The 6128-nt window shown below is 42.3% G+C and overlaps 1 non-coding gene across 1 annotated transcript; it reads left to right on the forward strand.

Annotated features, from left to right (window-relative positions):
- The first annotated feature begins 863 nt into the window (after positions 1-863).
- Trnac-gca lies at positions 864-935 on the forward strand. The gene has a single exon. It is a non-coding gene; the product is annotated as a tRNA-Cys (tRNA).
- Positions 936-6128: the final 5193 nt, after the last annotated feature.

Genomic DNA, 6128 nt, shown 5'->3' on the forward strand with positions numbered 1-6128 from the left:
TAGACCAGGCTGGCCTCCAACTCAGAAATCCGCCTGCCTCTGCCTCCCAAGTGCTGGGATTAAAGGCCACTACCGCCCGGCCGGAACATTTCCTTAATTAATGATTGATGTGGGTGTTGACATCCCTGGGGAGGTGGTACTGGGCTGTAAAAGAAAGGAAACCGAGCAAGACTGTAAGCAGCACTGCCCTCTCTGCTCCAGTTCCTGCCTCCTGTTTCTGTCCCTGCCCCGTTCATGCGCTGACTTCCGTCCAAGGATAGGCTGTGATTGGGACTCAGGAGCCAAGGTTTCTTCTCCAAGCTGCTTTTGGTTAGAGTATTTTATCACTGTGGTTGGAACTCAAGGCTTTTCACACCACTCTTGTGTCCCGTGCTTGCATTTGTGCAGCATGGATAGGAACAAAAACCACACCAGACCAACCAAAGTCGGGCGCAAGCCTCCTTCTGGAGACCTAAGCATGAAGTGTGAGCTGACAAATGCTGGAAGTTATTTATCTCTAGCGCATGGAGAGACGCCTCTGAAACATTAAAGTTGACTTAGTAAGGGACCAAAGCTGGGTTCAGTGGAATATACCTATAATCCCAGCACTCAGGCAGCAGGAGAAAAACAGTTAGGTTCAACTTGGGCTGTATAGTAGGACCCTCAATATCTCAATATCTCACCTTGCCAGGAAAAAAAAAAAAGTAGGGAAGAGTTCTAATAGTGTTTGATATTCATTGGCTTCTCTGATAGTGCCACTGTTGTGGCCCAGTAAATTCCTTTTATTTTGTATCCATTGATACTTAATGTATATCATTTGTTGCTAGTGGAGACATAACAGAAACGGAAAGTAAATTGGTTTAGAGAGACTGTTCTGGCCAGCAGGGGGTATAGCTCAGTGGTAGAGCATTTGACTGCAGATCAAGAGGTCCCCGGTTCAAATCCGGGTGCCCCCTTACCGTCCCATAGTTGTGGGTCACTCTTTTGACCACACAGGTAAGTAATTGGGAGAAAAAAAAATAATGATGTGGACAAAGAACATTTCTTAAGATATTAAGAACTGAAGAAATCAGAATCAGTAAGTAGGTGTCCACCAGAGGGAGCGAGAGAGCAGGCTGAAACTGGGAAAACAAAAACACTGATGTAGTGTTTGCTTGGAAGCAACTACAGCTACACAGATGACCTGGCTCATTGACACTTGCAGGACATAGTCTCATTTCCTTTCCAGCCTTTTGTTTACTCACACAGCTGACAAAAGCATCGACTGAAATGGTTTCTCCTTGTTGATCTACATACCGGGCTTAAGCTCAAAGACCCATTGGCCTTGGGGTTTGATAAGAGAGCACAATTGATGTGAAGGACCAGAAATTCAACTTAGGTTTACTGTGGTCTTTACTCATAACAGCAAGAAAACAAAAGCAACCTGGGCTGCAATGATGTTGGACAAGCAAAATGTATATGACATATATGACAAAATATTAATTCAAGTGTTTTTTTGTTTTGTTTTGTTTTGGTAGTTTGTTTTTTGTTTTTGTTTTTGTATTTTTGTTTTTGTTTTTTTGTTTTTGTTTTTTGAGACAGGGTTTCTCTGTATAGCCCTGGCTGTCCTAGAACTCACTCTGTAAACCAGGCTTGTGTGTGTGTGTGTGTGTGTGTGTGTGTGTTTGTTTTAAAGAAGGCACTGAGGGTGGTGGTCTGTATGAGAATAGCCCCTATAGGCTCAAATATTTGAATGCTTGGTTCCCAGTTTGGTGGAACTGTTTGTGAAGGATTGGGGGGTGGAGGGAAGGCTTCAAAGTTTCAAAAGCTCATGCCAGGCCTCTTTCCTTGCCTTCAACTTTTTAATAATATGTAAGCTCTTAGTGTATCTTTAATCCCAGCAGTGGTAGAAGCAGGTGAATTTCTGTAAGTTCAGAGTTCCAGGCTATCCTGGATTATATACATAGTTAGTTCAAGGACAGCAAGAGCTACAAAGAGAAACCCTATCTCAAACACACACACACACACACACACACACACACACACACACACACGCACACACTGGTAAGCTTTTAGCTTTTAGCTACTGCTCCAGTATCATGCCTGCCTGCTGCCATGTTCCCCATCATGATGATCAGGGACTCTAACCCTCTGAAACTGTAAGCAAACCAGTAAGCAGCACTAAGGGAGCTATTCTCTTTGATTCTCTTTGATGTTCTCTGCATCAACTCTTGCCTCTAGGTTCCAGCCCTGTTTGAGTTCCTTCCCTACTGTTATGGATGATGAACTGAAACGTGGAAGTGTGAGTGAAGTAAACCCTTTCCTCCTCAAGTTGCTTTTTATCACAGTGTTTCATCACAGCAATAGAAACCCAATGAAGACACATGGTGGTACACACCTTTAATTCTAGCACTCAGGAGCAGAGGCAGGTAGATATCTGTGAGTTCAAAGCCAGCCTGATCAACATGGGGAGTTCTAGACCAGTCAGGGCCACACAGTGAGACCCTGTTCAACACAACAACCTAAAGGAGGACATCCAAATGCAAGCTACAGCATGGGTGTTATGCTAAGTGAGGACAATTTAATGACATAATGACTGGTGTGTATGCTAGGAAGGCTGCCCAGTGGTAAAGTGCTGTAAGCACTGAGTTCAAACCTCTTCACCACATCAAGGATTTAAAAAAAAAGGCCAGGTTGGGGGGGGGGTACACACTTTTAATCTTAGCACTCAGGAGGCAGATCTCTGTGAGTTCTAGGCCAGCCTGGTCTACAGAGCAAGTTCTAGGCAGGATAGTCAATTCTACACAGAGAACCCTGTCTCAAAAATAAAAATAAATACATAAAAACAAAACAAATAAAATTAAAGGCTAGGTAAGAATGGATTTCCATTAAAGTTGTCTTCTGGCCTCCACATGTATGTGTGTGTGTGGCTGGTGCGTGCACACACACACACACACACACACACACACACACACATACACACACACACATACACACACCCCAAAAAAATGAGAAAATAAAAGGTGTACAGAGCAGTGCACACACAAACTGTATGATTCTGTTTATATGAAGTACTTGAAGTTATCAAATCGTCATGAGGCAAAGTAAAACACTGGCTTTGAGGAGCAGGGGAAATGGGAGACTGGAGGCTTGGAGGTTAGTAATGTCTCGATTTTGAAGGATGAGTTATGAAAAGAGATATACAGTGATGGTACTATTAGCTACAGAACGTTCTGGATTTTCAAAATATATTTTGTTGTTTTTACTTATGTGTGTACTCCAACTCACATTATAGATTTTTATTCATTTTATTTAATTTACTTATTTATTTATTTTTTTATTTTATTTTATTTTTATTTTTTTTTGAGACAGGGTTTCTCTGTGTAGCCTTGGCTGTCCTAGAACTCACTCTGTAGACCAGACTGGCCTCAAATTCAGAAATCCGCCTACTTCAGCCTCCCAAGTGCTTGGATTAAAGGTGTGTGCCACTACTGCCCAGCAGTAGATTTTTATTTTATTTTTTTTTTATTTTTATTTTTCAATTTTTTTGTTTTTGTTTTTGTTTTGGAGACAGGGTTTCTCTGTATGGCCTTGGATGTCCTGGAACTCACTCTGTAGACCAGGCTGGGCTTGAACTCAGAAATCCACCTGCTCTGCCTCCCAAGTGCTGGGATTAAAGATGTGCACCACCACTGCCTGGCTAGATTTTTATTTTTAAAAGTGTATTTTTATTTTATATGTATGAGTGTTTGTATACATATATGGGTTCCAAGTGTGTGCCTAATGCCCTCAGAGGCCCTGGACCTGGAGTTATTAGTGTTTGTGAGCCAGCACATGTGTGGGTGCTGGAAACAGCCTGAGTCCTATACAAGAACAAGAGGTGCTCCTGATCACAGGAGGTGCTCCTGATCATGTCGTCTCTGCTCCAACATTACGGAGTTTTTAAAAACATCACCGAGCTGTGCATTCACATTTGGTGAAGATGGTAAATTATATGTTCTGTGAATTTCCCAAAGTAATCACAACTGAGAAAAAAAATCTCACTTTTCAATTTTTATATTTCAGGCATAATTGTATAAAATTACATTTATTATAGAATAAAATATGAAGCATTAGAAGTAACTCAATCAAAATACTAACAGAATTTCCTCCACCTTGGAAAGTATAAAACCTCGGGGGATATTGTACACTAAATAGATGAAATAAAGTACTCTACATTCCATTTATAAAATGTTTTAAATCTCATAGAATTAACTTAAGAGATTCTTTGAATTCCAACCAAATTATTGACAGACTTTGCCTGGGTTAGGGAAAATTAACAAATTTAATTCTAAGGTTTGTTTAAAAATATTTTGTTTTATATATATATGTATATATATATATACATATAGTTATTGAATATATTATATATATTCTAGCACTCAGGAGCAGAGCAGGTGGATCTCTGTGAGTTCACGGAACCCCAGCTTTGGCCTCAGCCTGTGCCGTTTCTTATCCCGGCTAAGGTCCACATCTTAGGCTGCCTTTTCCCACCCACTGAACCCAGTACCTGATGGCAGCACAGGGTGAATGCAGTCCAGCTTTCTCGATTCATCTGCCTGGCAGAGCTCCCACACCCCGGAAGTGAGGCAGAATGAGGTACCAAAATTGAGGCACTTGGAGTTTCAAGTTTTGTTTTAGCTTTTCATGTGGTATAGTCTGAGAAAGCAGGGTTGAGCATTGGTTACCACTTGGACATCCTAGGGCACGTTATGTGTCTAAGATTCCAATGGCTGGGAATGTAGGAAAGACTTATCTTGGTGGTTCTGGGTTCTCATGAGGATGCAGATAAATAGCCAGCTGTTCCAGGAGGAGCCCTTCTAAGCTGTCCCTCTGCCACGACTGTTGGAAAAGAGACTTAGTGCCTTGCTGGTACTGGAAAGAGGTCTCCCTTCTTGCTATGTTGGGCTCTTCACAGAGCAGCTCCATGGGTGCCCATGGCACTCACTTGACTTCTCCCAGAGATCCAAGGGATAGTAGATGTCATCAATGTGTTCAGAGACCATGTTCAGAAGTGATAAGTTCACTTCTGTTACATCCTAGTCATTAGAATGGTGCTACCAAGGCAGCTCACATTCAAAAGGAGGTTAATTGAGCTTCGTAGCCTTCAAAGAGACGTATCAAAGACTTGTGAGCATACTTTAAAACCACCACAGTTCACTCAAAGTCAAAGAAGCATGAAGGTGGACCCGCTGAACTTTCCCAAATGGACTCTGAGCTGAGATTTCCCAGCCTAATGTGTTAGCTTCAGGGGCTAAAATGGCTCCAGAAAGATCCATTCAAAGATGGCATCTAGATTTGAACCCAGGGGTCCCTTAGTAATTATTGGCATATATTAGTGGTATATAATTACAGAATAATAGTTTCATGATGACGTGTTCACACAGGTATATAATAATATATTTTCGTCACATTCACCCCATCAGCGTCCTTAGTCCCTCCGCTCCCACTGATATCCCTTTTCTGTCTAACTGCTCCCCTTTCTACTCTCTCTCTCTATTTTTTTTTAACAGTTTCTTTTTGTTGGTTTTGGTTTTTGAGACAAGGTTTCTCTGTGTAGCCCTGGCTGTCTTGGAACTTGCTCTGTAGACCAGGCTTTGAAATCTGCCTGCCTCTGCCTTCTGAGTGCTGGGATTAAAGGGGTGCGCCACCATACCTGGCTACAGTTTCTTACACTGTTTGCTTTCTTATTATTGTGTGTGAATACTATGTGTTCATGTGTGTGTGTGTGTGTGTCACAGCACATGTCCGGAGAGCAGAGGCAACTTTAGGGAGTCAATTCTCTCCATCCGTAATTCTAAGGGTGCACTCAGATCTAGACTTTTCAAGGCAAGGCTTTTATCTCACATCAAAATTCAAGCTGGAGAACTGAATGGGCAGCTTCCTCAGAGACCAAGAAGGTGCTGTGTAGATTTCGTGTGTGTGTGTGTGTGTGTGTGTGTGTGTGTGTGTGTGTGTACTGAATTGTCACTGCTGTCTTGCTCAGCTGTAGACCATAAAAGCAGCAGCAACTGTACCTGGAAGTGGCCTGAAGACAGTCAGAAGTCTCCCAGGAGGAGGTGCCCCAAGCTATTGCATGAGGCTAGGTGCTGCTGGCTCTAAGTACTACAGGAGATAGAAGCTGTGGCAGT

This window comes from Mastomys coucha, unplaced genomic scaffold (assembly GCF_008632895.1).
Source record: "Mastomys coucha isolate ucsf_1 unplaced genomic scaffold, UCSF_Mcou_1 pScaffold20, whole genome shotgun sequence".
Classification (NCBI taxonomy): Eukaryota; Metazoa; Chordata; class Mammalia; order Rodentia; family Muridae; genus Mastomys; species Mastomys coucha.